The following is a 23,788-nucleotide window of genomic DNA, read 5'->3' as shown; positions in this document are numbered from 1 at the left end:
AACAAAAAGTCGATTGGTGAGTCGTTCGGTATCGTGAGAGAGAGAGCGGCGCTGGCGAAACCGTCTTCGTAGGAAACAAAGAGCTGCCACACACACTAGAATGAGAGAGCGAAGCACCTTCGGGACCGATTGTTGCTCTCGCGGCGCTCTCTCGCTCTTTGCCGAAGCGCGTTCGCGGGGGCTCGTGCAGCCAATCGACTCTCGCTCGCTGTCAGTCGTCCAGCAGTAGTCGAGCGGTTCGCACGTAGTGTCACGGCTCGCGTCTCGTGTCCGTGTACAATACAATTAATACATACATAGCGCTGTATATGTGTGTTCTTCATTCGGTCGCCCTTGGAAATAGTGATTGAGAAAAAAAAGTTTTTTTTTTCGCTTGCTTTTGTACACACTGTGCTGTGAATGTTTCAAAGTAGGAGGAGGTAAAGCAGAAGGCAGAAGACGAATGTTAAGAAGAAGCAACAGCAAGCAAAATACGAAAGAAGTGCTTTTGTGTGGTGAACAAGGCTGTCGGTGTGTCTGTGGTGCTGCACCACTATGAAGGAGGTGAAAAGTTACTGAAAAATTTCTATCCGTGCAAGCAAAAGTGAACATCGGCAATTGTAGCAGTGCGTTTTTCTCGTAAACTGCCGTATCGTGATACAGTTACTTCGCAAACAGTGGGGACCAATCGAAAGAGGATCTTGGCCCAAACTTGGCAATTCGCATCCACACAAGGGGGAGCTTTGAGATTGTGGCAAACGCGTTAAACAACCGTGATTTGAATGCTCAATGAAGCAGTGATATTTGAGTGCGAAGAAGTGTTCGAGACGATTACGAAACCGAGTAAGCAATTGAGGTTTCTAGCGAAACCCTGAAAATTCGCACGCGTGTGGATCGTTAAACTAGCAACTTTCTCTATCCGTAGATATCCGATTCCGGTCGGAGTTGGCTGCACAGTAGAGCCTGGCAGCCGAGTTGGGTGTCGATTTTCTCACCAAACCGCCCTCCGTTTGGGTTTGCACAAGAAGAAACAAAGGAAAGTTGCCCCCGAAGGAGTAGAAAACGGAACAAACCGATGAAACTGTCGAGAGTGTTGCAAGAAAAGTTCCACGCGTACATGTGAGAAGCGCAGCTCTCAACGGCGGTAAGTGGCAAGTGTGCGTTTCCGTCGTTGAGTCGGTGTTGGTGCAGAAGTGTTTACGGCGGTGCGTTGGTGGTAGTGACTGGGCACCTGAAAGGCGATTGACGACTACTTTCCATTGTTTCCGAAAAAGTGTAGGCGCTGCTGAACCAGAGAAGAATCGAAAGAAACCGTCAGTGAAATGAGGATGAATTATTGTGCAATTAGTGCCGGCGGTCTTGGCCATCAATCTTTGGCCTAAGCTGCGCCTTGGTCCGTCCGGAACCTTCAGCTGTGCAAGTCTGTGTGTGCGCCAAGTGTTTTCGCGAAAGAAACCTCCGCTGTGCTGTGCCGTGGATTGTTCGGTGATTTATTGCCAGATTCGTGCCAAGGTGCAATCCGTGATTGTTGTTCTGTATGTGGAATCGACCCTAAAACCGAAAGAATGATGTCGCTGTTGCGACCGATGGTCGATGCGTTCCGTTGTTCTGATTGGATTACAACAACAGTAGCGCTAGCGCTACGCCCTCCTGTGTGCAATATGGATTAAGTAGGTGCTATTTTTAGTGTCAGTTCAGTGTCGACGTCTTCGTCCACTTGGCCACCGCAACTGTCGTCGTCATCGTCTTCTTCGCCACAGTGAATGTGTGAATGTGATGACCCCATTCTTGGGCACCAGGCACTTTGGTCTGCAACATTTTACGTTTTTTTTTGGATTACCACCGTCTTCATTATCATCACCGATTATCATCGATCGTAGCGTGATATCTGTCTGTTATTGTGTTTTGTTTCCGAAGTGAAGTCACCCTAATCGAAACTAGGATTACCCGTGGCTAAGAGTTAACTGTGATTGCCGACTGAAGCAGCAACAATTAGAGAAATAGTGAGAAGCTGATCAAAAGAAAAGGTGAGTGAATTGTTTCGGTGGGATGGGTTTATCGACGCACGTTTGGGTACCTCCCGCTGAGCGATGAGATAGTGTGGGAAATTTGGTTCAGCGGGGATAACCGGGTCCAGATGACGAACATAGAGGGATTCGTTTGAAGTTGTTGTGCATTGCGGGGTAATCAGCAAGTGAAATTAATAGAATGACGTTTTGAGAAAGAAATTCAGTGGAATAGTGAAGTGTATCGCATGGTGGCAAAGCAGACAGTGAATTTAGGTCACATCGAGTCAATGTAAAAGTGTCAGTTCTAAAGTGACTAAAAAAAGTTACCTACGACTTATTTTTGTTGTAAATACGGTGTCGCGATCAGCAAGACGCTATTAAATCATTGGCGTTCCCGATTTTAGCCACATTCCCCGACGGCAAATCAATCTTCGGAGATTCTGCAAAGAATATGAGCAAATTATGACTTTCAAAAGAACGTTTTCCTGCCACATTCTTTTGAGCAATGCTTTAGTCAATCGTTTAAACATTAGAACAGTCTAGACAACAGCACATGAAAAGCTATTTGGAATGTAAACAACGCTAAAGATCTTGTAGCAGACTATTTCGCTAGTAGGCAAATGTTTGCGGTTCGTCAAAATAGGTCGCAAAACAAATGTAATGATCGAGAGTACAAGAGATCATATCAATGGTCCAAGGAATGAGAACAGTATGAGATTGTAGATTGAAGCGGTGGGCATGATATCCACAGATAGCTGATCCAGTTGAATATCAATGATGTTGAGCTGCATTTGATAAACAAAACACGGTGGTGGAAGAAGGATCAAACAAATGACACCTAACAACAATTATAATAAAAGATTTCATGAATTCTAAAATGGATGTTTGGACAACACACAATGAACTCTAAAAAAAATAGGTGGTTACAAAATAAGTTATTTATAGTTCCCACATAACCTATCAGGAATAGTCAACAATGCTTGTACCTCTTGTTTTCAAGATACAATCGACTAATGAGCAGGAAAGGGTCCAATAGTATTGTTGAATGGATTCTACCATATTATGAAGATATGTGGATTTCCGTCAGCACTAAAGTTAATCATTTTTGCACTTCCCATAACCTTTTTAACGGTTAGAAGTTATAAGTGAAATTTGGTAACACTGCTTTAACACTGCTCATGAGATCTTGGGTGAGGCTTTGCCCATCTTTTTTACACAATTTCTCCAAGTGTTTCTTCAAAGCTTCATCGGTTTTGAATGTTTTCCCCATTCCCTTCTTCTTAATTATCGCATTTTCGATCGGACGAAGTTCTGGTGTGTTTGGCGGGTTCGCCTCCTTCGGGACCACATGACCGCCCTTCGCTTCGTACCAATCCATTACAGGCTTGGCGTAATGGCACGAAGCGAGGTCCGGCCAGAACAGCGTGGGACCACGGTGAGAGTGGAGGAAGGGTAGCAAGCGCTTCGGCAAGCATTCCTCTCGATAAATCTGCCCGTTTATGGTGCTGATTGTGATGAACGGCTTGCTGTTCCGTCAGCATTCGCAGATCGCCTGCCACAACAGGTACTTCTTCGTGAATTGGTGCATCTTTCTCTTCCGGTACTTTTCCGAAATCCCCATGCGGGGACGTACCGACAAAAACTCGAGGCCGGGGATTTGTTTGGTGTCCGCCTTGATGTATGTCTCGTCGTCCATGACGAGACAGCCTGGCTTCACCAGCTCACTCACGATGCAGCTTCCGCGCATGTTTCCAGTTGTGTCTAGTTAGGCGCCTTAAAAGCACGCAGCCCAACCCATTTCATGGTCTGCTGAACGAACCACTTCGACGAATTGACCTTTTTGGCCACGTCTTGAGTGGAAAGGTTCGGGTTATTCTTAAAGTACTGCCGTATCTTCCGCGCCTTTTCTGGGTATTCCGCTTCGGCCGCTTTCAGCGCGTCGCTCGAAGGTCTTTGTCTCCTGGAACGTCTTCACAACTTGGGACACGGTGTAATGGTGGACTCGCCTTTTGCCGATCCATCTATGCGACTGACCAGGATTATCGATCACCGCGCCCAAGATTTGCTGGCATAGCTCTTCTTGTTTCGAATGCATCTTGAAAACTATTTGACAGATCGCGCATAAACATAACACTATAAACTAGTATAACCCAAAATTTCATTAATTTTTACCCATGCGATCAAAAGTTTCACCCAAAACAAAGTGTTGCATTTTTTCCGAGTCCAAGATTTATTAACTAAACAGGAAGAAATTAGCCTTATGTTGCTTGTTGGAGTCTGACTACACCTGGATCTAAAGCTGTGCGTAGTGATCGACTGGATATGCGCGAAAAAGGAACTATGATCTATTACAAAGAGACATCAACGTTACCTACCATAAGGTATACAGAAAACAGGATTATGACTCGACACCTGAGACGAGACTCGCGGAGACGGTCTTCTTTTTCGGCGATTGCTGAGTTTTTTCTTACTCCACTCAGTGCTTACATCAATCATGTGAAAGCCGTTCAAACTTGCACATGAACATCTCAGCAAAAAACGATTGCGTTTGCATCGCACCGAAGCATAAACGGCCTTTTGAGTGAAATTTCGTGCCAGGAAACCTAGCAGACATTATGAAAAACTAGTCTTTGCTCCGCTAACTGAGGTTTATAAGACCAATTTTTATTAATACAATACTGGTCACTTTTTCAGCCATAAAATCGACGGGCTGCATTTAACGTTTCGTGACAGCGGAATCTGGGCTGTATATAACGTTGATATTTTTCCTCTTCGCGAGTCTCTCTCAGCTCGATACCAAAGACAACGGAGACAGATTGGCGCTGGAATTCCATTTTCGATCAGAAACAATCCTCGTTCTATCGGTGACAAAATGCTCACTAAGAAACCTTGTTGCTCATTGGAGACGTGGGCTTCATGGCCGTGCGGTTAGTGTCGTCAGGCATTTATGGGGCGTCGTCAGGCGTGTCATGGGGTGCGGGTTCGATTCCCGCTTCAACCATTGAAACTTTTCGTCAGGAGTGTTTCATGGCTGTGTCACTGGAGCATGCTTGTCCGTTGTCTAGTGTTAAGCTACAGTCTGTGCAGCTAAATGGCTGAAGACGGTGTCCGCGTCATTATCATTATTAAATGTTGGACGCATTGTATGAAATGTATTCTGGAGTTCAATAACAAGCCTGGAGGTACCTGAGATATTCTCATAGAACAAACAATATGACAACTTGGATAATAAATGAGAAAGTGGTGTTTGCATAATAAGCTGAGAAGCAGCCTCGGTCCCAGTGGAGATATAATGTCAGAAGTAGTTGATAATGGTTAATATTTTATCGACATGACCCAACTTCGGCGCGCATATGCTTTGAACATACTCCATGGACTTATCCACGGTCTTCTTTTATTGTTGACTTTTTTATTCTTTTCCGCTGTAAATGCGGGCCGGGTTTACATAAAATGACATCCGGACCAACATCCAGTGAATGAATGTTCACCGGATGAACATTGAGTGGATGAATGGGCAGCGAAATTGTTCATTTTTTGTAAACACGGCCCGCAGTAAAGGTTTTCTTCCCGCTGGAAGTTGCATCGTGACGTCATCGTAGATTAGTTCATAGAGTATGTGGTCCTAATGCTGTTGTTGTGCTATAATCTGAAATAATTACAGCCTGAAATGCTATTGTAGTGTTTTCTAAGTTGTGAAACATTTCAATAGTTCCAGAAGATAATATGATTTAAGTCTAATTTGGCGCTGAAAAGGAATCGCTCAAAAAAATTCTAGCCGTTTCCTTGCAGTCATTTTCTACAGCGACTCTCGTTTGAACTGGCATTTTCATTTAAACTGCTTACTGCGATCAGAAGAAATTCGCTTGCTTGGGCGATTCCTCGCAGGAATTTCCCACGCATCAGGAAAGTACAAGAAATTACTTGTCGGCAGCAAACCAGGTTTTAGGAAGAAGAATCTTACCAAAAATTCTGCTGAATAGCTGTTGCAGTATTCAAAAACTTATTGTCGTCTTTCGATATAAAAGTTCGAGTCATCGAACAGGAAAGCTTTGGGAAGCTCTAAAGCTGTGTTAGGGATCATCATATTGTAAATTTCGCACCTTATCGGACGCGACGATTTGTAATCGTCGCCGATGAAACCGTCGTCAAATTCGTCGCCAGCTAATAAGGCGCTGTGAATTTGACGTTTCATCAGTCTTACCAACATAACGAAAAATCACCTCCTTTGATTCGTTTGCTGGCGACGATTGCGTCGGTCTGTTGAAAAGTTGGCGGCGCATTTTGTTAGCCAAGAAACAGACAATAGTAACCATAACATTTTGTTTTCAATTAGTGTGATTCCATAAGTCGATATCAAGTCATGGAGGTTTCACTGTCAGAGTCTCGAATGTTTGGCGCACATTTATCTTATTCGCGTTTATCTTGCTTTTGCATATGGCTTGAATTCGTTTTTGAACCTAGGTTGGAAACGGCGAACTCGTTCTGAATCACATACTCAACCACAACCCGATTGGGCCCATTCACAAATTTCATAACGCTCTAGGGGGTGGGTGGGTGTCCTCGTGCTGTTACGGCTCATACAAAATTTGTAAAATATTCATACAAAAAGCGTTACGAGGGGGTGGGTGGGTGTCGAAAATGGCCATTTTTAGCGTTATGAAATTTGTGAACAAACCCATTCTAGTTCGACCGAACCGCAATTTGCTTCAATTTGCCTTGTTTACATTTTAGTTACCGACCAAGTTCCTAAAAACGAAAACGATGAAGTTAAAAGTTCCAAAATGTTCTACGAATGGGAATGAACAATGTGCAAATATCGGTTGTAGTGCTCCACAATGTGCAATTGAAATGTTCTAATATTAAACTGTTTTAGTGCTTTTCAGTTGCTGTTATAGCGCTCAATCAAACTTTTCTATAACATATTTCGAAGCGCTACTGATATGCCTGTCTGTCTGGGATTTTATATATATGATGATGATTGTTTGGACATCCCACAAAAAATTGAAACTCTTATTACTCTTATTACAATTTTCCCTCGAAAATTGCTGATATGAACAAAGCAGTCCTACAGGAATCATCTCAAGAGCTTTTCAGGGGTTCAACCAGGAATTCCACCAACAACGTTTTTTAGAGTGCTCTAGGCAGGCAGTTCCCGAGAATATCCCTTAGAGTTTTTTTTTGTGATTTCCTCTAATTTTCTATTTCTAATTTCCTCTTTTTGAACTCCTCTACCTACAAAAGTTGAGGCTCCTGTACATTTTCTAGCATTCCTTTTCAAATTTATTTAGGAATCTTTCACAACATCGGCAAAATACTACAGTGATTCTTACTGGAATTTTCCGGACAATTCTTCACGATATTTTTTAGATATTTTTCTTTAAGTTCCTTCCTGGTGAAGCATATCTGAATCTAAAGATGGCTGTCACAATTGCAGACTTGTGTCCCTACTCACGTTTATCAGCGAAAAAAGCTAAAATCGAGCCAACAGGGTTTGTTACTTCTTCTGTGAAAGTTGTGCCCTCAAAGGTTCGGCTTAATATTAAAGTTTTACTGCAAGCTTTTTTAAGTCTTAAATTTTGATTTTCTCTAGAAATTGAAATTTCTCTAAAATTAAAATTAGGGAGAAATTAAAAAGTTTATCTCAAACACAATTTCATTGAAAAAATACAAATACAAATTCTTCCAAGGAAACATTATTACTCATTTCAGAGACTCTATATTACTTCTATATTACTTCTCAGGTTCCGCAAATTACAGTAAGGGATTGTAGTGTGCAATGCGAGTACAGAGAATATATGATTCGATTATTACTAAGTGTTATTTACAAATCTTGATTCTGCTGGAAATGGTTGCACTGCTTGGAAAGAGCGCTCAAGTCTATGATAAAATGAAACGTTTCAATAGAGCTTAGTGACATTTGAACACACGCTCATTATACACAGTTTGTTTTCCTCAACGAAACTTGCACACGCTTACCAGACTCATCAAAATGCATATGGAAATAGGGCAAGTGTACCAGTTGTGGACATAGTGGTTCCCTATTTCGCCATACGTGATTACTTGAAAATCTTCAAATTTTGAAATGTTTTGTGTGTTGTAGTAGTAAGATTTAAGATATATCTTGGTGTTAAAACATTCAAAAAGATTAAAAATGTGAAAGCTATCGAAATTTCACTTATGGCCAAATAGCAACCACTATGGCCATAACTGGTACTCCTTCCCTTATTTTAATCCACTCTGGACAGTGAGAATCAGAAAAGCTTTGCGATGACGGTAATGATTAGAACAGGAAAGCTGGAACGGCCATGTGCAAGAGAAAGACGACGTTAGATCTCGGATCGCGTTCAAGGAATAATGGGTTCGATGCCTGTTTTATACGGGAACGATTAAATTGACGATTTCATCGGTGAATAGACACGTGGAGAGAAAAATGTCTATTCCGATTTCGGACGGTTGGAATAACAAGGTTCACTGGGGGGTTTTCTTAAAAAAATCCAAGGATTCCAATGAGGATCCAAGCTTCCATATGGTGGATGTTTGGGAAGTACTAATTTTTGTAGAACATGTTTTCTCTTATAGTCAGCGCGAGACCTGTTATTGAGCCTACAAATTGTCGAAAAACTAAACATTACATATACTTTGCAATAAGATTAAATGGACAAATTTGCGAAAAAGTTACACGTCTTCTCGGTGAATCGACTTCCAGTTTGTTAGATAGGGCCCGTTACCGCTACACAACGAGAGGATTCTCACAAAGACGACGTGTAACTTTTTCGCAAATTTCACATCAATTTGTCCATTTAATTCAATTGCAAAGTATATGTAATGTTTAGTTTTTCGGTAGTTGTTAAAACTACCACTCGGCTGGTTATCCGTAAGCCACAAAAAAAAAAACTATGAAATTTCACCAATACGTGTTTTGGATTTCCTTGAATTTAGTCTGTTACACGACATTGAAGACGAATATCAAAGGTTACAAATTCTAGTTGGAATATATACATTTGTATGCAAATTTCAACGTGGTGCCCCCCGCAGATGAAACCGATCGCGCTTAATTCTACACAATTGGACCCCCAGAAAACCAGAAGTCGCATAAGAATTTACGTGAAAAGACGTTTATTTGTACAAATTACATCACGCCCGCACTACACGGTAACTGAAATCGCTTAGTCGATGAGGTTCCTGGCATAAAACGCTGTTTTCTGAGTTCCTTTGTGCATTCTGTTTCGTCATGTATACACGTACAAAGTAAGTCGAATTAATCCGTTGCAGCTGTCAAAAATATTTTATTATCACAAATTAAGTCGCAGTCGAGTGTAGATTAGTTCGCACTAAAATCTATACAATCGCATTGTACGCTCATCTTCATTACATAAAATATGTACAAATATCGCCTCCAGGTGATTTCGTTATACGTACTCTGGGCCGAAAACACTTTAATCTGGAAAAAATGACCAGGATTACCCACCCCAAAGTATGATTTGGTTGTTTGGGATGTAAACGGAATCTAGATTCACTATTTTTTCTTACAAGACGGTTACGGAAAATAGTAATTTAGAGAACTTCATGGGCTCTTCGATGTTTACCTTTGGAATGGGTATTTTTCCTTGGACGAATCGGTTTCCACAAGATCAGACTAGATGACTTTTTTGACCCTGTTAATATAAATTAAGGATTGCTTCTCATACAAAAAAAAAAACGTGACAAAGGGTGGGGGAGGAGTGGGTAAAAAAAGTCGAAATTTAGCGTGACATAATTTGTGTACCATCCTTTTCTAACGCTATTTTGATACAGATGTTTTATAAAATAGATAAGCTCCAATATCACTGTAAATTATACGAATATATTGTTATTTCATATTGGAGTAAGTTCTCCTAAAGATCATTCAAAAAACATTCGGTCCAGTCTGATTTAACAGCAAACTGTCTGAATCTGTTCAATAAGAAGCACTTTATACGATGCATATTATGTACAAAAGTTACTTTCACAAATCTCTCTACCGACGTTAATCAAAAGTTCCAAGAATAGGATACAATCCCCTACTATTAAATTATTTTATGAAAACTAATGATTAAGGTGTGTGGTTGTGGAATTGTTTTCGGTTTTTATACATAAGTTGTGTTGTGAATATTTATAACATTTACTAATTGAAAACCAAAACTACGTCTTGCCATCAAGTAGGCTGTTGCAAAACGTCATGTTATCCCTAGGGTCACTGCCCAAGTAACACAGCTAGTTATATATGAGTTAATAATTCAAGTTTTTAACATGTTCTGTTGTATTCTTCTAGTAGTGTTTACTTTATATCTAACACTTGTAAAGCTTAAACAGCGCAAAAAATGGCGGCTTATATAACATCTTATAGATCTGACAACTAGTTAAAATCACATGCAATCGACGATTTATAAACAAACCCCCAACATAATAAAGATCTAAAATTAAGTTGCGGTGATCATTTGTTCTAATTATGTTATTTTTCAGTACTCACAAATCAAGAGTATAGAGCGACATAGTTCATTTATTGTAATTGAGATATTTGAAAGTGTAAATAACGTATATATGATACAAGATTGTTATTTATAATACTGGGAAATGTTTTGGTTGTTGTGACATTATTTTTAAGCTATATAACTTGAAAAACACATTTGTGTTACACACTATCTCATTAGAATGTCCAACGTCAAGATATATACAAAACGAATGAACTTACAGCAAAATCAAAACAAATTTTTCGTCATAATATACATGGCTACCCCAACCTGAAAAATATTTTTCAAGTTATCATATCTATGATTCTTTATTATCACTGAAATGAAGATTAACGAAAGTGGATTATGTTCATCGATACTTGGGAAGTTTAAAATGCGATTCAAAATTAATGGTGAAACTTTCAATTTTACTCTTCAATAATTCATGGGCCATTTTGATAATCCTTAAATATAATACAAATCCACCCAAATTGTGTTGTTTTCATGAATTTGCTTCTTACGAAAACATAATATGGCAGACTTTTAATCAATCTTACAGCACCGTCCGAAAATGTTCGAACTGTTCAATTATTTTATTCAACTTTAATATTACTTTGATCATATCGGTCACACCCTGTTACTTATTTTTTACATATCTTGTCATGATTGCTTAATTCACTGAATTGAACCCAGATTTCTAACAAAATTATCTGGTTAATATCATCGACATGCGGCTTCAATTGATTCGAGTTAAGGCGATTCAAATTTTCAACCGGTACTGTAATCTAGATTATTTATTTGGCAAAATGTGAAATGGTTTTGTTTTGATTCTGAAATAAGCTGAAATTACGTTGGAATAACATCCTCAGAGCATCTTAACTAAGCATTTTTGATAAACTTATAATAACGTTTATAATACATCTTGAGAACATCTTTTCAACATTCTCTTTGAGAATTTATTTTATTGTTCTTTCGATAATAATAATAACACCCAAACAACTTTTATATAGCTTCTTGCTTAGTGAATCGATTTTTATCCGTCAAACGTCAAACATCGATTTACAAATGTAAACATTGTAAAATTTGCAGTAATGTTTACGGAAAAAACTCGTGCGGTAGCTGTTTTTTATTCATCGGTTTGGAAGCGTATTCGACTACAATGAATGCAGCCAACACAGGGGAAAAGAGCTGCTTTATTTTAATAGATACTCGTGAAAGATCATCATTAGGAACCTGTGCTTTTTGCTACCAGAGCAATGTGATATTATGTTGATTTCAGTGACAGATGATTTCAGGTGTCCCTTGTACAGGTAACGCTCCGGATTATGTGATGTGCCAATCACGGTGCAAAAAAGCCGCCAGAAATTGGCACCTTTTTGTGTTTCTTTGTAAAATCAAATATAGCGAAATACGTGAAGTTCGTGGCTAAAATAGGGAATCCTAGAAGAAGAGACAAACGAAATTGGAAGAATTTGTGTTCAGCTTGAAAAAAAATGCCTATTTGAGGTGATTTGTGTGACCACTTATTTTCCGACGCTTATGGCTCGAAAGCTGTTATTTTTTTCAGCAGTTTCTGCGATATTTTCACATTCTTGCCCGTTAACCTTCCAGTCGTCGCGCGGTTTGGCACCGTCAGAACCACCACGCTGCTGTTGTGAACAAAAGCGAGGTTTTTTCAGCGGTGTTGTACAAAAGACAACAGCGAGACGACTGAAGTGTTAATATTTTCAAACCAGTTGTTTTTTGTCATTATGAAAAGTAACCGACTTCCAAGAACCAACGCTTAGCGATTTCGTTGCATTTCGGTTTCGGTTGATTTTTCTCCAGAGGGCATGAATATGGCGATTCAGACTATTCTGCTTCTGGAAAATGGCACACAAGATTTATCAGTTTCGACATTTTAATCGGTGTTTGTATCTTGTATAAAAAAACGTTAAAAACACATTATTTCAGCTTAAATTTATGATCTCCGATTCATAAAGTTTAATTAACCGTTTTGAAATGATTTGTTTTCTGGGAGCTATTTTATAACTGTTTTATAACACAAGATGTCATGGTATTCACTATTATAACTCTTATATGACAAAATCTGCTATCTGGTATCAGAGAAGATGTTTTCGGTGTTACTTGGGTATGGAGTTTAGATAATCTATGAGAAAGGAATCACCCTCCACGCGATGCTCACACAACTTACCCAGCCAAGTATCGAATCGCAAGCGAGGCAAAGTGTGAATGCATCTACAGTGAAACCTCCATGAGTCGATGTTGAAAGGACCATCGACTCATGGAAATATCGAGTCATGGAACAGCTATTCTTTGGAAAGCCGTTTGAAGGGACCATCATAGTAACCATGATTTTATGTTTTTAGTATGATTCCATGAGTCGATATCGAGTAATGGAACATCGACTCATGGAGGGAGGACTGTAATATGCAAGTGATAGTATTCTGTTGGTCATGGTTACCAACATTGACAATATGACAGTCCGCATCACAGAAAAACGTCTAAAACCGATTGCTGTGATCAACCCTCATGTCACTTATCAACGCAGTGGATCCTGTATCCCACATTCTTCCTCTACTCCAAAAAAATGAATTTCTTCAAATTTAAAGACGTCAAAATTCCAAAATTGATGAGCGAAAATTATTCTTATCAAAAGCATAATTTTCTATTAGAATTTATTTCAATCAATTTATTCATTCAAAGTTTTTTTTTTGCATTTTAAAAAGATAATACAGTTATTTTGATGATTCTGTAATGCCATTCAAAATCATCCATATTCTATGCTCAATTATAAAAATCTTCTCATGAATACTTGATGTACTTTTAACATCAAATTTGGAATGGTCATACTCGTTACATATCTCAGAAAATCTTTTTTCCTCTTCTCCAATTTCTCGTTTTTGTGTCACTTGTTTTTTGTAAACAATACTTTTGTGTTCCATTGTATTTTGGTTACACACAACTTCGAAGAAACAAAACTCTATATTACACAAATTTCACCAAAAACGAAATAGTATTACGCTATTAGATAAATTCTCGCTATCAACTTAATATTTTCATAAGGATCCAGAACCGTCAACTGAAATGATTCATATTGTCAATCTCTAGTTTTGACCGTGCTTTTCATCGCTCTCTCCGGGGCACCTATACATTCATCGTGTAATACACCCATCTTGAATCAAATTTTCACTCGTTTTAGGTTTGGCCGGCAATTAAACCATTCTTAGAACCTCCCATCATTTTTATTTTGTACTAGCTGTAAACAGGCAAACTTTATTACTCTAGGAAACTTTACAAGAGTACATTAATGGATTTTTTTTACACCAGAGAGCGCTTCTTATTCAGCTGTCTGTGTTTATCACTCAAATTTTAAACAAAATAATTGATTGATTCATGCTGTACCATAAGTGGACTTTAATTTTTTTTTTTGCAGACTACACATTTTTTACCCTTGCAAAGAGCAAAATTGAGGGGATTTTCTTCTCTCACCGGCAAACAACACGTTAAGCTACTGGTCTGACATATGCACATAGCAAACAACAAGATCAACGTAAACTTGCTTTTTGACAGCGGACATTGCCGAGACTCCTATTTCACACGGCAAACAACACGCTTAATCTTCTGATCTGAAATTTGCGCATGGCAAAACAACAAGATCAATGCATTCTAGCTTTTCGTTAGCGGACATTGCCGGGGATCTCTTCTCCAAGACAAACAACACGCTTTAAGCTTCTGATCCGACATTTGCACAAAGCAAAACAGCAAGATCAACGAACTCTGTCTTTTGGGCAGCGGACATTGCCAGGAGCTCCTCTTATCCCACGACAAACAACACGCTGGAATCATCCGATCTGACATTTGCCCACAGCAAAACAACAAGATCGACTCAACCTGTTGCTTCTCTATTCACTTTTCTTAGCACGCCACCGAAACTCTCGGTTTTTCTTCAACGCAGGAAACTTTTAGGATAACACTTTTTTCGCACTAGCCGAAAATAAAATAACTCCACTTTTTCACCTTCATTATTTCACTTTAGCAACGCTGCAGGGTGATTCCTCCCATTAAATATGAAAATAAATGCCAGGTATCTTTCCGCAAAAAGCAGAAAACTGGCTGGATCGCCAATGTGGAGTTTAGATAATCTACGAGAAAGGAATCACCCTCCACGCGATGCTCACACAACTTACCCAGCCAAGTATCGAATCACAAGTGAGGCAAAGTGTGAATACATCTAATATGCAAGTGACAGTATTCTGTTGGTCATGGATAACAACATTGATAATATGACAGTCCGCATCACAGAAGAACGTCTAAAATCGATTGCTGTGATCAACCCTCATGCCACTTATTAACGCAGTGGATTCTGTATCCCACAATTACCATATTTGCTCTTACTGAAAAGAGTACATTTTTTCAACTCTGTAAAAGAGTACTTAAGAGTACACTTAGCCTACCTTGAAAATTTTTAAATGTACTACAAATTAATAATCTCGACATTTTTTTTTTGCAAAAAAAAATGTTTGGTTCTTAAGGCCCAAACGCAATGAAAGCGGAACCGGTTCGTCAGCATGAAACACACCGTCCTGAACGAACGAAAGTGAACCAAGTCTGATTCGACAAACATGCTATAGTTCATGCTGGCGAACCGGTTCCGCTTTCCGTTGCCGTTCCGCTATAATTGCGTTTGGGCCTTTAATCACAGCCACTTTTCCTACATATAAATTAAACTTAAGTTTTTCAGGGAGACATTATTCTCAACTTTTTATCAAAAATATTATAGGAAATTTAACTTATATTTGTCTCATGCCATACTCTCTTACTATATTGAATATTGACTCTAAGTGAATCGATTTTTTCAATCAATTTTTTTATTATATTTACTAGACCAAAAGTCGTTCGTTTTTTTAAAAATAATATTGTCTTTCAAATGAGATTTGTTGAAACAATTCTTAAGAAAATGTAGATCAATTTGAGTTTGTGAAGGAACCAGAAGAACTAAGAAGAGTGAAATGTGTAAAAAGAACCTCAAGCATTGTTTTCGATTTAAGTTTAATTGAGGACTTTTTAAAACATTATGAAACTAAGAAACTTGATTGATTTATTATTTTTTTATGATTCCCATACTACACTTCAAACTGAAATCTTTTCATTCCCACATCTTTGTTCAAAAATTGCATCGCCAAAATAACGTTTCTATAAAAAGCGTTTGATAAAACAAGTTGCTTTAATAAGATTAAATTATTCGAAACAAAGTGATTTTGAATTTTGACTGACTTTTCTTATTGAATATAATTAGTAGGTTGATTGTGTGCCAGTTTTTGTCAAAAATCGGTGAATTATCTGTATTATCCTGGGAAAAAAGTTGATATTATTTCTTCAGCAGGTTGTTTGATTTGACGATTATCGTCAGTAATAACTGAAAAAGAGTACACTTGAGCCCGTTTAGCAAAAAAAAGAATAGTACACAAATTTTTAAGGCAAAAAAGAGTACGTCTGGTAACCCTAGTTATCCCTCATACAAAATTACACCTGAGTCTTCTCCCGTTTTCTCGATTATTGCGGAGACTTTCCCAAACTTTTTCCTTGCACGAACACGTCGCATCCCTTGTCGAGTGCAACAGTGAAAAACTTACCTCAATCCGTTGATCCGTTTTCAAGTTATTTCGTGACACACAAACACCATTACATTTTTAATTGTATAGATTTGTTGAGAAAATCGTGTGTATTATTATGTACTATTTCCTCACTGTATAGTAGGGTGGTTCACAATTTAAAAATGTTTGAGAATCTTATCTCCCATACGTTCATTACCATCCTTACCCTAAAAATATTGTTCTGTGAAATTTTCAGCTTTCTAGGTGGTGATTTGAAGGTGACCCAAAAACAATGTAGGTTCATATGGAAATTACTATGGAAAAGTTTTGAGATATGTTACAAACACGCTAGTACTGTAATGTAAGTACAAACTTATTATCCCATAATTAAAACTCACTCTTCAAGCCATAATGAAGAAATTAGCTGAATAGAGAAATTCAATCCGACGGATAACAGAAAAGATATTCATGAGTTTGTTTGCTATTATTTAGCTTAATATGGGATTATAGCCCTGCAAACATGTACAAAAATCTCAAACAAAATTAGCTTAAAAGGGATTAGTTTCTTCAGCAACTTCATTCATTAAGGTTTGAAGAATGAGTTTTGAATATGGGATGATAAGTTTCTACTTACATTACAGTACTAGCGTGTTTGGAACATTTCTCAAAATTTCTCCATAGTAATTTTCATATAAACCTACATTGTCTTTGGGCCACCTTTAAATCACCACCTAGAAAGCTGAAAATTTCACAGAACACTATTTTTATGGTAAGGATGGTAAGGAACATATGGGAGATTGGATTTTCAAACATTTTCAAAATTCTGTACAGTTTCAGATGATTTCTTTAAATGAATAATTTTCATTAACTTCCAACCTCACACAAATATCTGTTTTATTCTATACAAGACAACCGATAAACTGCAAATTGGTAGGGATATCCGGGTTGCTTTTATATAAGGGACTGCAGTGAACACATAATTTTCGAAACATATTTTAATATTGCGTTTTAAATGGTAAAATGAAAATGCATTAGAGACCTGATCTTTCCAATTCAAATTTGCGATGATTTTTTATTACTTAAACTTGGTGCAAATCTCTTAGACGAAACCTGAAAATGTGGACAGTGGACCGATGCACGTTTTAGCGGTGCCGTGTTATTTATGTGACCATGGCAACTAGTGAATACGGCACCGCTCAAATGTCAAACTAGTAAACTCGTGTAAAAGTCCATAGCTGAAGTATAGAAGCTTTGAAAACATACTAAAAATGTGTCTATAGATATATATAAATGGGCTGAAAATATCTGATCCACACTAATTTAATAAACATAATCGACTTGTGTGATCAAAGTAAGTCTGATTAAGGTGAAACATGTCGGAATCAAAAAAGGCTATCACAATGATCAGCTTGCGCACTACTCTGCAGAATAAATAAATAAACGTATAAAGTCGATTTTCTAATTTTAAACTTTCTGCTAGTGCAAAAAGTCGTTTGATGCTTCTTTTGTTAGATTTGTGTCTTCTAAGTTTTGGTACATTATTGAATTTGGATTCCAAGCTGTTTCACCTTAAAACAATTGAGTATCCACCGGCTAGAAACTCAGACATGTCCTTGACATTTCCCTCACCACTCTCCTCACCTTTACTTCCGGAAGTCAAGGAAGGCACTTACTGAAACCAGTTCAGCAGACAGAATGGAACAAGGTGAAACTCTGTGGTGAAACGCACAGCTGTGCGCTTGATAAATGCTACTGATAGCGACCATATGGTTAGAAAACGAGTCATCGGCGTCGTCATTTGTACATATTTATTGAGCACTATTTTGGCAAGCGAAACTCTTACCGACCGTTGATGTGTGTTTGTTCTTTTCGGACTTGGACTCAGACTATGCCATGCGCTTGTCCCACTCACTTCCATTCAGTCTCGTTTTGCCGCGACCTGATTGTAGGGTAAAGTGGGGCAAACCTTCAAGTGGGGCAAAAGATTATTTTTATGATTTCTAGATCAATTCGAAATAAATGTTATCAATTTCATGGTAGATTGAATGCTGTTCAAGTAAGAGACTAACACTCAACATGTTATTCAATGAGGTTTGTAAATTGTTAAACTGGTGGAACTTTTGCCCCACCTTCCCCTATCAAGGAACACCCAACGAGGCCGACAATCGACCGACCAAAGCGGTGTCGTCGCTGTCGATGTCTGAAGAGGGCAAATTTTGCAAACGAAAAAAAGTACAACCTAGCTATCTACCTACGTACCTAGAAGTATATATGATGCGGTTGTGTAAATAATAACATGAAAACGAGGCCGAGTTGTTGCCCTCCATCCATCGGCGAGGGGCCATAAAAAGGCACAGAGCAACAGAACTGATGGCAACATCATGCCAAGTGAATACAGCATAAACTTTTGCCGCTCCGCCGCCGGTTGTCTACCTGTCAAGTGCCCCGGTTCGACCCTGACTTGCTACCATGGCAGACAGACGGAGGGTTCACCGCAGAGATGCAAATATCGACCAACTTGGAGGGGTCGTCGTTGGAAAAGTTTTGCCGTAACTTCCGTCAGTGGTGCTTGAAGCCGCCGCCGCCACCGTCGAACAATAGATCTCCTTCATTATTGCGCGAACACTCGCTCACTCAATCACCTGTCCACTGGATGACCCCGGAAATTGCCGTAAGCTTGTTTAACCCTTTCGGGACGGGTTGAGGTTGATCCACTTTCTATAGCTTTTGTGAAATGGGTTAGTAGCCTTAAGACCTAATCAATTTACTTGGACATATTTTGATTAAATGGTCCATCTTTCAAATCCTGGTTACGCTAGTAGATTGAGTTGAGTTCAAATCACTGAAGGGTAGTTTTGAGTATCTTGAATAACTTATTTAATTACCTTCACAAGTTATCATGGGTCGTATTATAAAATAACTAAACTACAAGGAAATGCTTTTGAACAGAGACTAAAACCTTTCGAGTCTCAGTAAGACTGGTTGATTGAAATATTTGAACTCCAAAAACTTTGGAGAAATCAGAGAAAAAAACTCAATTCTGTGCGTACACTAAATGTGTGTAGAAAAAAGTCGTCCTGAAATGGTTAATTTACAGCTATCCCTCCCGGATCGAGAGCTGAGCACTCACGCTCTATCGCCTATTTCCGATTCGTTGCCGGTGCTCGAGTGGATTATAAATTATAGCCCGATGTGAACGCCACCCCGCTTGAGTCCGGAGGACGCATGAAACGCGATCAACGACCCTCTTTGCCACGCCACGCAGCAGCCGTCGTCGTCGCCACAAGCTCAACAATCTTGCAAACAAGCCAACATGGAGCGATGACGGACGAGTTTGGAATCGCGATATAGCGCTCCCGTCTCCGACCCTCGTACAAGCTCGATTTCAAGGAGCGGGGGCGGGTGGTGCTGGATCAACGCAACGTGTCGTCGACAGGGAGACAATGAACGAAACTGGTTGTCCTTGAATGTCGCGCGCTAATCGTGTGCGAGCTACTCGCCCGTTCGCTCACCCATTCGCCGAGGTAGCCGATCAGTGATGAATGATTTCCCCACTTCGGAGAAGGTGCGTTCACAGTAGACTGCGGAGAAGTTCACGACCACCGAAGAAAATTGAGACTCTCACTTCCATCACTGCTACCCGGAACGGAAGTACAGTCAACTCTGCCTAACTCGATGTTCAAGGGACCATTGCCTTATAGAATTATCGAGTAATAGAACACACCAACAAAAATATCCATAACGATTTCTCCAAAGGTTTATTCGGAATATTTCCAGATACTCCTCCAGGGATGAAACCAGACAAATATGTGAAGATGTTTCCATCAATTTATCCAGTTACTCTAGGAAATTTTTGAAGGCAGAAAAAAATCCAGAGATTTTTGTGGTAATTCATTTGTTTCGTTTCAAGGAAACTCTACTAGAATTCCTCCAGGAGCTCATGTGCTGTTTTTTTTCAGATATTTTTCATAACATTTTCACATGTATTTTTTAAATTATTGTTCACAGTTCATTCCAGGAATTGCTACTGACATTCCTAGAGGGATTTGTGAAACAAATCTATTGTGAATTCCATTTCCGTTATTTGTCATAAGTTCCTTCAGAAATTAATCTAGATTTTTTTTTGACATTGTATTCAGAGATTATTTCTGCAGTTTTTTTTTTCATACATTTTTGGAGTACTTCGTAAAGTCTCCATAGATTCTTCAGATGTCCAATAAGGGTTTCACACCAACAAATAATACAGCAATAGGTCGATGTTCAAAACTGAAAAGGCAATAGATGGCTCTTTTTCAGTGGTAGTAAAAATGAAATCCTGAAGCATCACGGAAGATGAACTAAACACAAAAAGTTATGTGTTTACTTCACACTTGATTTCTTATAACTGCTTTTTTGAACCAGGTTCCTAACTGCAAGTAATTTACGTTTTTCATTATTTTCCATACGTTTTGACAGTTCTCCGACTACCATTCTTCCATGCGCTTGTGTTGAAAGTTTGAGAAATTTGAGAATCCAGCGTAGCGCGATCAGTGGGTGGAATACAAACAACAGTGTCGTCGCTCAGCGGCCAGTGAAAGAAACTGAATGTTCGAAAGGTTGTTGCCAGTACTTTTTGCCGCTGGCGCCAACTGTTAGCGTTTAAGAACGAAATAAACAGTCGTTACCCTATTATTCCAGTAAGTCCTCCGATCCTTCCTACACAAGCTTCTTACTCGATTCCGTCCGACTTTATTCAGGGGATTCCTTTAGAAAATCCTGCAGAATATTATCTAATGATTCGATTGATTTTTTAAATAATTGTTTAAGCATTTAACCTAGAAAATCCGCAAGAGTCCACGAGTTTTTTTTAGAGATATTTGAAGGAGGTTATCAGTAATTTCTACAGAAGCTTTGACAGAGATTACCATAGGATTTTCATTTGAATTATCCTGAGAAGTTTCTCAAGTTTCTCAAAGAATTTCTGGAGAAAGTATCTAAAAAGAAATTTCGATAACACTTATCGAAAAAATCCATGGTTCAAATGTAGAAGAAATCAAAAACTTCAACTTTGGAGGAAATCCTAAGAAATCTCTATAGGTATTACTGGAGAAATTACTGGTTAAATTGTCCTGAACGAAAATCTCGGAGTATATTCTAAGAAAATCATTGGATGGATTTCTGAAGGACTTATACTTGTGTTAAGAAATTTCTGAAAGAAGCTTCGGGGAAATTCCTAATGAAATCTCTGTAGTGTTATCTGAGGTTTTCGTTAGAAAAAAAATCCAGGTTGAATTCTTTAAGGTATCTGAAAAATCCATCGAGTTAAAGAATATCGATTTATGGAAAGTGCACTGTGGCCATTTTCTTGAGAGGGGCTGCAAAAGTTCAGATTTTCTTAAAAATGATGTCATCATTCCAAACGTGGAAACGGATGATTCCGATGAAGATTTTTCATCATGTCACGGGGACGATTTCGAGGAAAAGGGAGATTTTATGGCGTCGCATCCGAGCCGTCATAGGATGGGTACGCAATTCGGTAGAATCGTACCAATTTGGTGTAATATTATTCGGAAATCGAGATTCCCGCCTACCTACAGCTGAATGGTGGTCTGCCAATCATTCAGCAACAGCTTTTCTTCTCTTTGTTTGCCTTCTGGGAAAGTGTGCTAGCTGATGTCACAAACGAGTGGGCTTTGTTGACATAAACTGTGTTCAATACGTGTGTGTGTGGGAAGTTCTTTGCCTATTTTCCGGAGGGGTTTTTCAGTAAGTAACTGTGCTAAGACCGCACTTTTAGATATGAATGTTGAAAACCCTTGGAAACTCTTTAATGAACTGTATCCTTTTGGAAAGGCATTTTCTGAGTAATTTTATCTCAAACTCACTTAGCTATAAATTTCCTCTATTTGAAAGCACTTTCGTGTAGTTTTTTTGTATTATGTTTTGTTTAATGAAGTTTTTCAAAAGCTCAGCGTACTCAAACATAACGGAGCCGAATTGTTTCGAATTATGTTACTATCTCTTTCAAACTTTTGATCTGTATCAAGCCATTTACCTAATTAAATTTAATCAAACAAAGAAATTTTTGCGAGTAAAACAGCGAGAAAGTAGCTCGAGAAGTAGCTTGGAGAGTTGATTGATTAAGAACAAGTACGAGCAATCTTGAGCGATTGCAAGATAATCTTATTAGACCTAGAACAGTTCAAGAATGGCAGATATGTAGAAGGAATGCGTGAACATTGGATATCTTGATTTCATTGCATAGCCGACGAGAAAAAGGATTTGGGCATCATTCTTATATTAATGCTAATATATAAGATTTGAGATCCTCTACCTCCCCAAAATAAGAAGCTTTGTGTGAAAGAATAATGAACTTTGCATGAATATTAAAAAAAATTACAGTACTGAACAGAATAGAGTACACATTGGTTGAATTTTAAAATTAATCCAGTTTTAAGGTATAGTACACGGCTTCTGAGGCTCCGAACGACGGTATTTGTACAACAGCCCAGAATCACCTTAAATTCAACTAAGAAGATGATTCCGAGTACCCAAACACAAACTGTTATATTGTCGCTTATATTTTATTTTGAAACAAACGGCAGAATTTTATGTTTAAGATGTTTTGAATGACTAAAAAAAAATATTCTCACGATAAATGGTCGAAAGAACAGACGGTTGAAAGACCAAAAGTTGTAAGGACAAAGGGTCGAATAGCAAAAATAGGGACAAATGATCGAAAGAGGAAACAAATCGCCACAAGCAAATCATTTTTTACCTTTGGGGACCGTTGGACCTTTTGTCATTCAATCTTTTGACTTTTCTACGTTTTGTCTTTAGATCTTCTTTTCAATAAACCGGTAATAATTCCGTTTGCAGCAATGTTTCTACTTAAAAGTTTTGTAAACATAGAAGATTTGCAATTTTCAATAACTCAATGCTTGTTTATGAAAAGTCGAATAAATGAATTTCCAGCTAAGTAAATTTCAAGTAATTTTAAAGCTTCTGTGAATATATTAGATCAAGTGGAGCCATAGAAGCTGAGACCAATGACGAATTCCATGTCAATTCGGCCAGTCACAGACCTCAACCATCTTCGATTTGCAGTAAATTTTGCGCATATTTTTGTTACGGTAGAATATGTGTTTTCCATAGATATATCGATCATTTTGGCTCAAGACAATCTGCTAAAAATGGCCTATGAATTTTTGCATGCAATTTATTTGACAAATGCTACTTTGGAAACTGTTGCTTCTAGGGAAAAATGCTTTATGAAGAAGTTGTAGTGAACTATTTGGACGTCAAGGAAAAAATGAACACATAAATAATATTTAATTTTTGCAATTTTGCATAAAAAACAAAGATTAAAATTTAATTTCACAAACGTCACATTTTTGTTATATTTTAAATTTTTACTAAAGAATTTTGATAGGAAACAGATTTTTGAGACAGATTTTCATGATGGAGAAATTTTCAACAAAAAGTTTTTCTAAAAACAACTTGTTATAGGTTTCCAAATCACTTCTCTAGAAGAAGATGTTTTTGAGTTATCTAGAGTTTAATGCAAAACTTTATTAATTACATAATAAAATAGGCCATTTTAATTAGTTATTCACAATCATATATCAAGAATAATAGTTTTTCGAGGGTATAGACCATATTTCTCTCTGATGACTCATTTTTATTGATGGGCAATCGTGGATAACTGATAGAAATGGTCTATTGTAATATATAATTATTTATTTTTTCATTAAAC

General features: G+C 38.2%; 1 protein-coding gene across 3 annotated transcripts in view; it reads left to right on the top strand.

Moving 5' to 3' along the window:
• The first annotated feature begins 218 nt into the window (after positions 1–218).
• The window catches only part of LOC110675616 (mucin-5AC-like), a 168,436-nt gene continuing 144,866 nt past the window's right edge, over positions 219–23,788 (top strand). For 2 of the 3 annotated variants that reach the window (XM_021841090.1, XM_021841089.1), the window contains exon 1: positions 219–2,006. The gene's annotated coding sequence lies outside the window, so the exon portion shown is untranslated. The remainder of the gene's footprint in view (positions 2,007–23,788) is intronic. The other variant, XM_021841091.1, reaches the window with a different exon arrangement.

This window comes from Aedes aegypti, chromosome 2 (assembly GCF_002204515.2).
Source record: "Aedes aegypti strain LVP_AGWG chromosome 2, AaegL5.0 Primary Assembly, whole genome shotgun sequence".
Lineage (NCBI taxonomy): Eukaryota > Metazoa > Arthropoda > Insecta > Diptera > Culicidae > Aedes > Aedes aegypti.
The sequence above is the reverse complement of the archived record's forward strand: the minus strand, read 5'-3'. Positions and strand labels throughout refer to the sequence as shown.